Source organism: Schistocerca americana, unplaced genomic scaffold (genome assembly GCF_021461395.2).
Source record: "Schistocerca americana isolate TAMUIC-IGC-003095 unplaced genomic scaffold, iqSchAmer2.1 HiC_scaffold_741, whole genome shotgun sequence".
Classification (NCBI taxonomy): Eukaryota; Metazoa; Arthropoda; class Insecta; order Orthoptera; family Acrididae; genus Schistocerca; species Schistocerca americana.
Window position 1 is genome coordinate 57,501 of NW_025726502.1, and position 8,345 is coordinate 65,845.

The following is an 8,345-nucleotide window of genomic DNA, read 5'->3' on the forward strand; positions in this document are numbered from 1 at the left end:
GGTCTCCCGCGGCACGACGTCCTGCAACGACGATACCGCCATCTATGAGACGCCAAGCCGACCAAGACATCGATGGGCCCACAGTGCCCATCTTTCGACCCCACCCACAAAGCCTGCGTCCTCTGTCGACCACAGCACCCCAACGCCAGCGCCTCTGCCGCACGAAATCGTGGACCGGCAATCACTCCACCTGCGCCCCACTCCAACCGCCCAACTCGCAACTCCAGCGGATGAACGGCGGACTTTTCCCGCAGTCGCAATGTGCAATCCACCCCTATAACTTCCCTTTCATGAAGAGATATGTCCAAAATGCGACATTCCCGCTGTCCCTATACATGAGCTGCGAGCTGTACCAGTTACGAGCTAGAGACGCGATCGCGTTGCTCTCTGTACGAATGCCGATGCTGAGCGATCAGCTAGGAGGCGCTCCATCCATGTCGGTACCGGTGGGCGTTGCACTCGCAGTCGCAAAAACGTACGGCAAGTATATTACTCGGAAGAGGTAATGACAGTCCAAGCCCCCCTGCGTGGGGAGAGTCTTTCTAGGCCATGACCCACCGGAAAGGCCCCCCACCCCAGACATGTGACGTCACACCATCGGTATTGACGACTAGACTGATTCCTTATAATCATTTACCATACACCGGTGGAAGCTGCCGAGACGAGTAACTACATAGCGGGCTCGCCGTGTCACTAATGTACAGAGATACAACAGTTTCGACTGGAACCGGATTAAACGTATACACGGCGCTGATTAGTAATAGATAGAGCCATCAGAATACAGATAATGTATACAACTGTCCGTATACATGCTGAAAGACTCTGCTCACAATCACAACCACACGTCAGCCACACACCCTTATCACGCACTACTCTCTGCCTGTAACACGCACACAGACAATATGTAAGCACCAGCATGGAACAACACCCAGTGCATCCTCTCCGCCACATTAGACAATCCACACTGTCATAACCAGACCGGGAGATCCACTCAGAAAACAGAATATCCCACCCACCCGACAACCACCATTGCTCAGCCAAGCCACCAACACCCACACATGTCCTACACAGGGGTGCACCCAACATCACAATACTGCCTCCTCTCACAGCACACAAACAATGGCAGGAATGAAAGACACAGGTCTGCCACAAGCATGGAATGAGAGCGCCGCCTGTCATGAGCCAAAGGTGCATCCTGACGTGGCAAATCAGATGATGCCGCAGGCATCCACTTACTATAATCACAATCAACAAACCGGCCGCCCCGCCCCCCATTAAACCTTTCCTTACAACAATGTGTACTGTAACCTAACCTATATCGTACCTTAACCTAACCTATATCGTACCTTAACCTAACCTATATCGTACCTTAACCTAACCTATATCGTACCTTAACCTAACCTATATCGTACCTTAACCTAACCTATATCGTACCGTAACCTAACCTATATCGTACCGTAACCTAACCTATATCGTACCGTAACCTAACCTATATCGTACCGTAACCTAACCTATATCGTACCGTAACCTAACCTACATCGTACCGTAACCTAACCTACATCGTACCGTAACCTAACCTACATCGTACCGTAACCTAACCTATATCGTACCGTAACCTAACCTATATCGTACCGTAACCTAACCTATATCGTACCGTAACCTAACCTATATCGTACCGTAACCTAACCTATATCGTACCGTAACCTAACCTATATCGTACCGTAACCTAACCTATATCGTACCGTAACCTAACCTATATCGTACCGTAACCTAACCTATATCGTACCGTAACCTAACCTATATCGTACCGTAACCTAACCTATATCGTACCGTAACCTAACCTACGTCGTACCGTAACCTAACCTACGTCGTACCGTAACCTAACCTACGTCGTACCGTAACCTAACCTACGTCGTACCTTAACCTAACCTACGTCGTACCTTAACCTAACCTATGTCGTACCTTAACCTAACCTATGTCGTACCTTAACCTAACCTATGTCGTACCTTAACCTAACCTATGTCGTACCTTAACCTAACCTATGTCGTACCTTAACCTAACCTATGTCGTACCTTAACCTAACCTGTATTGCGCCTTAACCTAACCTGTATTGCGCCTTAACCTAACCTGTATTGCGCCTTAACCTAACCTGTATTGCGCCTTAACCTAACCTGTATTGCGCCTTAACCTAACCTGTATTGCGCCTTAACCTAACCTGTATTGCGCCTTAACCTAACCTGTATTGCGCCTTAACCTAACCTGTATTGCGCCTTAACCTAACCTGTATTGCGCCTTAACCTAACCTATATTGCGCCTTAACCTAACCTATATTGCGCCTTAACCTAACCTATATTGCGCCTTAACGTAACCTATATTGCGCCTTAACGTAACCTATATTGCGCCTTAACGTAACCTATATTGCGCCTTAACGTAACCTATATTGCGCCTTAACGTAACCTATATTGCGCCTTAACGTAACCTATATTGCGCCTTAATGTAACCTATATTGCGCCTTAATGAAACCTATATTGCGCCTTAGCCTAACCCACATTGCGCCGTAACGTAACCCACATTGCCCCTTAACGTAACCCACATTGCGCCGTAACGTAACCCACATTGCCCCTTAACGTAACCCACATTGCGCCGTAACGTAACCGATATTGTGCTGTAACCCAACACACGTTGGGCCTTAACCCAACACACGTTGGGCCTTAACCCAACACACGTTGGGCCTTAACCCAACACACGTTGGGCCTTAACCCAACACACGTTGGGCCTTAACCCAACACACGTTGGGCCTTAACCCAACACACGTTGGGCCTTAACCTGCTCTGTAATTGTCATACGACGCGTTAAATTAGTGTAGTGTTGCCTAACTGCAACCCCCGCAATATAGTTTGCTACTCGCACTGCCCGGTCCCCAGTGTATCGCTTCATGTTAAACACCTTGCAGCTATACACTGTAATGTGGATGGCAGCAGGACGTACATGCTCAATGCCCTTTGCAGTTGTTCATTGGCATTTGCAGTTGTTCATTGGCATTTGCATGGCGAAGCACTTAGCCTACGCTGTGGTACGGCCTGTGTCAACTGTCCGCTGATGTTGTACGTCCAAATCACACACTGTACTGCACATTGGTCCTCATGTACTGAATGATACATCGTGGTACATGTGACCGTACAACGACTGCGCCAACAACGGCGAACCATGCGGTCCAAATGTTGTGCACTCAGCTACGTGTCGTCTCCCTATAAGAGCTGGATTGCAGTGTGGTATGCCCTGGATGGCGATCAGCATGAGCCGTCTGTTGATGTAGTGGCGCGTGTTGTCAGACGTAGTCGTCTCTTCTCACACACCGTGATAGCATGGTGCACTGCGTTCCACATCTGCGACATGCGACAGAGGCCGGTTGACAGTCGTTCGCGCAATGGACATCGCATACGTACGGGGGCCACCTTCCACGTGTTCGCGAAGCGTGCACATGTTGTTGCGTGTATGTGGGCAGACATAGTGTGTCGTGACACCTGACACAGGCATGCAACAATCGTTGAATTTGCAAATGGCGATGGACGCCTACGTTTGCTGGTGACGTTACGCAAATGAACAACTGGTAAACCGTTGTGGTGCGGTTGTTCTCGCTAGAGGTGAATCAGTGATGGCGACGATCGGTTGAGCTACCAACCGGTTGTTCCAGCGATACCCACCATGCCCACGAACGTGAATGGCATCTGGGTGTGAAGCGATACGCGGCGGTGGCTGGGTGGGACCGTCCCCGGCCGGTGAGGGGGGGCCTCCCGGCGTGCTGGCCGCGCGGTGCGTGGGCGCACGCGCTACAGCCGGCTGGTGGGGGCGGCCAGTGGCAGGCGCGCCGGCCGACGGAGGCGGCAGGCGGCGCAGCTGCGCGCCGGCGCACCCTGCACGCGGCGCCGTGCGGCCAAAGTAGGTCCTCGCGGGCCCGGTGCGAAGCGCGGTGGACATCTGCAGTGTGCTGGTCCGATTGAGGACTGTGTGCGCTGAGGATGCGCCGCCGCCCGGCGCTCGGCGCCGCGACGCCGTCTGCTGCTCGGTCGCCTCTGCGGTTCTCGCAGGTGGTTTGTATCGCAGCTGTGCGGACGTGTTGGCGCGTGCGCTGTGCTGGGAGAGTTCGCTTCGGCACCCAAGTGGGGCTTTTGTCCTTCTGTGGCGCTGGCGTTGGAGCTGCCGGTCACCGTAGGTGGCGCGTGTTGTCTCCCGCCGGCAATGCCACGACAGCACGCTCCCGGGCCTCTGTCGGCAGCGGCAAGCTCAGTTGGGAGCACGGGTGGTCGCACCTAAAGCGTCTACTCGCCAAACTCCGGGCGATTGCGCCTCTCTCGAACCCGACCAAGTACTTAGGACGGCGCTGCGCGCCGCCGGGACCTGAGAGGGTTTCGAGGTGTATGGTGCAGGGGAGCTCAGCCTCCTCCTGTTTGCAGAATAATTGAGCGGACGCTTGCGTGTTCGCGCGGGCCCCCGGGACACACTCCCGGGCGGCCGGCTGCTCAGCTCTAGTTGACGCAGCTCCCTGGTTGATCCTGCCAGTAGTCATATGCTTGTCTCAAAGATTAAGCCATGCATGTCTCAGTACAAGCCGCATTAAGGTGAAACCGCGAATGGCTCATTAAATCAGTTATGGTTCCTTAGATCGTACCCACGTTACTTGGATAACTGTGGTAATTCTAGAGCTAATACATGCAAACAGAGTCCCGACCAGAGATGGAAGGGACGCTTTTATTAGATCAAAACCAATCGGTCGGCTCGTCCGGTCCGTTTGCCTTGGTGACTCTGAATAACTTTGGGCTGATCGCACGGTCCTCGTACCGGCGACGCATCTTTCAAATGTCTGCCTTATCAACTGTCGATGGTAGGTTCTGCGCCTACCATGGTTGTAACGGGTAACGGGGAATCAGGGTTCGATTCCGGAGAGGGAGCCTGAGAAACGGCTACCACATCCAAGGAAGGCAGCAGGCGCGCAAATTACCCACTCCCGGCACGGGGAGGTAGTGACGAAAAATAACGATACGGGACTCATCCGAGGCCCCGTAATCGGAATGAGTACACTTTAAATCCTTTAACGAGTATCTATTGGAGGGCAAGTCTGGTGCCAGCAGCCGCGGTAATTCCAGCTCCAATAGCGTATATTAAAGTTGTTGCGGTTAAAAAGCTCGTAGTTGGATTTGTGTCCCACGCTGTTGGTTCACCGCCCGTCGGTGTTTAACTGGCATGTATCGTGGGACGTCCTGCCGGTGGGGCGAGCTGAAGGCGTGCGACGCGCCTCGTGCGTGCTCGTGCGTCCCGAGGCGGACCCCGTTGCAATCCTACCAGGGTGCTCTTGAGTGAGTGTCTCGGTGGGCCGGCACGTTTACTTTGAACAAATTAGAGTGCTTAAAGCAGGCAAGCCCGCCTGAATACTGTGTGCATGGAATAATGGAATAGGACCTCGGTTCTATTTTGTTGGTTTTCGGAACCCGAGGTAATGATTAATAGGGACAGGCGGGGGCATTCGTATTGCGACGTTAGAGGTGAAATTCTTGGATCGTCGCAAGACGAACAGAAGCGAAAGCATTTGCCAAGTATGTTTTCATTAATCAAGAACGAAAGTTAGAGGTTCGAAGGCGATCAGATACCGCCCTAGTTCTAACCATAAACGATGCCAGCCAGCGATCCGCCGCAGTTCCTCCGATGACTCGGCGGGCAGCCTCCGGGAAACCAAAGCTTTTGGGTTCCGGGGGAAGTATGGTTGCAAAGCTGAAACTTAAAGGAATTGACGGAAGGGCACCACCAGGAGTGGAGCCTGCGGCTTAATTTGACTCAACACGGGAAACCTCACCAGGCCCGGACACCGGAAGGATTGACAGATTGATAGCTCTTTCTTGATTCGGTGGGTGGTGGTGCATGGCCGTTCTTAGTTGGTGGAGCGATTTGTCTGGTTAATTCCGATAACGAACGAGACTCTAGCCTGCTAACTAGTCGCGTGACATCCTTCGTGCTGTCAGCGATTACTTTTCTTCTTAGAGGGACAGGCGGCTTCTAGCCGCACGAGATTGAGCAATAACAGGTCTGTGATGCCCTTAGATGTTCTGGGCCGCACGCGCGCTACACTGAAGGAATCAGCGTGTCTTCCTAGGCCGAAAGGTCGGGGTAACCCGCTGAACCTCCTTCGTGCTAGGGATTGGGGCTTGCAATTGTTCCCCATGAACGAGGAATTCCCAGTAAGCGCGAGTCATAAGCTCGCGTTGATTACGTCCCTGCCCTTTGTACACACCGCCCGTCGCTACTACCGATTGAATGATTTAGTGAGGTCTTCGGACTGGTACGCGGCATTGACTCTGTCGTTGCCGATGCTACCGGAAAGATGACCAAACTTGATCATTTAGAGGAAGTAAAAGTCGTAACAAGGTTTCCGTAGGTGAACCTGCGGAAGGATCATTACCGACTAGACTGCATGTCTTTCGATGTGCGTGTCGTGTCGCGCAACACGCTACCTGTACGGCTCGCAGTAGCCGTGCGCCGCGTGCGGAACCACGCGTGCTTCTCAAAACTAACGCCAATGTTGTGTGGTACGAGCGCTGAAGCGCTGGAGCGGCTGGCCTGCGGCACCTGGCGCCTGGCGCCGGTTTTGAATGACTTTCGCCCGACTGCCTGTCCGCTCCGGTGTGGAGCCGTACGACGCCCATCGGCCGTGAGGCCGTTGGACACAGAACGCTTGAACAGGGGCCGCCACACGCCTACGTCCCGCCTATGCAACTGTCTTGAAAGAGACGGTGGAAACTAAGAAAAGATCACCCAGGACGGTGGATCACTCGGCTCGTGGGTCGATGAAGAACGCAGCAAATTGCGCGTCGACATGTGAACTGCAGGACACATGAACATCGACGTTTCGAACGCACATTGCGGTCCATGGATTCCGTTCCCGGGCCACGTCTGGCTGAGGGTCGGCTACGTATACTGAAGCGCGCGGCGTTTGCCCCGCTTCGCAGACCTGGGAGCGTCGCGGCCGCCTGTGGGGCCGGCCGCGCCTCCTTAAACGTGCGATGCGCGCCCGTCGCCTGGCGGTTCGCATACCGGTACTTACTCGGTAGCGTGCACAGCCGGCTGGCGGTGTGGCGTGCGACACCTCGTACAACGACCTCAGAGCAGGCGAGACTACCCGCTGAATTTAAGCATATTACTAAGCGGAGGAAAAGAAACTAACAAGGATTCCCCCAGTAGCGGCGAGCGAACAGGGAAGAGTCCAGCACCGAACCCCGCAGGCTGCCGCCTGTCGTGGCATGTGGTGTTTGGGAGGGTCCACTACCCCGACGCCTCGCGCCGAGCCCAAGTCCAACTTGAATGAGGCCACGGCCCGTAGAGGGTGCCAGGCCCGTAGCGGCCGGTGCGAGCGTCGGCGGGACCTCTCCTTCGAGTCGGGTTGCTTGAGAGTGCAGCTCCAAGTGGGTGGTAAACTCCATCTGAGACTAAATATGACCACGAGACCGATAGCGAACAAGTACCGTGAGGGAAAGTTGAAAAGAACTTTGAAGAGAGAGTTCAAAAGTACGTGAAACCGTTCTGGGGTAAACGTGAGAAGTCCGAAAGGTCGAACGGGTGAGATTCACGCCCATCCGGCCACTGGCCTCCGCCCTCGGCAGATGGGGCCGGCCGCCCGCGCGGAGCAATCCGCGGCGGGGTCGTGTCCGGTTGCCTTTCCACTCGCCGCGGGGTGGGGCCGTTCCGGTGTGCGGTGGGCCGCACTTCTCCCCTAGTAGGACGTCGCGACCCGCTGGGTGCCGGCCTACGGCCCGGGTGCGCAGCCTGTCCTTCCGCGGGCCTCGGTTCGCGTCTGTTGGGCAGAGCCCCGGTGTCCTGGCTGGCTGCCCGGCGGTATATCTGGAGGAGTCGATTCGCCCCTTTGGGCGCTCGGGCTCCCGGCAAGCGCGCGCGGTTCTTCCCGGATGACGGACCTACCTGGCCCGGCCCCGGACCCGCGCCGCTGTTGGCTCGGGATGCTCTCGGGCGGAATAATCGCTCCCGTCAGCGGCGCTTCAGCTTTGGACAATTTCACGACCCGTCTTGAAACACGGACCAAGGAGTCTAACATGTGCGCGAGTCATTGGGCTGTACGAAACCTAAAGGCGTAATGAAAGTGAAGGTCTCGCCTTGCGCGGGCCGAGGGAGGATGGGGCTTCCCCGCCCTTCACGGGGCGGCGGCCTCCGCACTCCCGGGGCGTCTCGTCCTCATTGCGAGGTGAGGCGCACCTAGAGCGTACACGTTGGGACCCGAAAGATGGTGAACTATGCCTGGCCAGGACGAAGTCAGGGGAGAAACCCTGATGGAGGTCCGTAGC

The 8,345-nt window shown here is 54.9% G+C and overlaps 2 non-coding genes across 2 annotated transcripts; both read left to right on the plus strand.

Annotated features, from left to right (window-relative positions):
- Nucleotides 1–4,540: 4,540 nt before the first annotated feature.
- LOC124590113 lies at nt 4,541–6,450 on the plus strand. The gene has a single exon (XR_006976346.1). It is a non-coding gene; the product is annotated as a small subunit ribosomal RNA (ribosomal RNA).
- A 351-nt stretch (nt 6,451–6,801) lies between these two features.
- Nucleotides 6,802–6,956, plus strand: LOC124590122. Its single transcript, XR_006976354.1, has one exon. It is a non-coding gene; the product is annotated as a 5.8S ribosomal RNA (ribosomal RNA).
- Nucleotides 6,957–8,345: the final 1,389 nt, after the last annotated feature.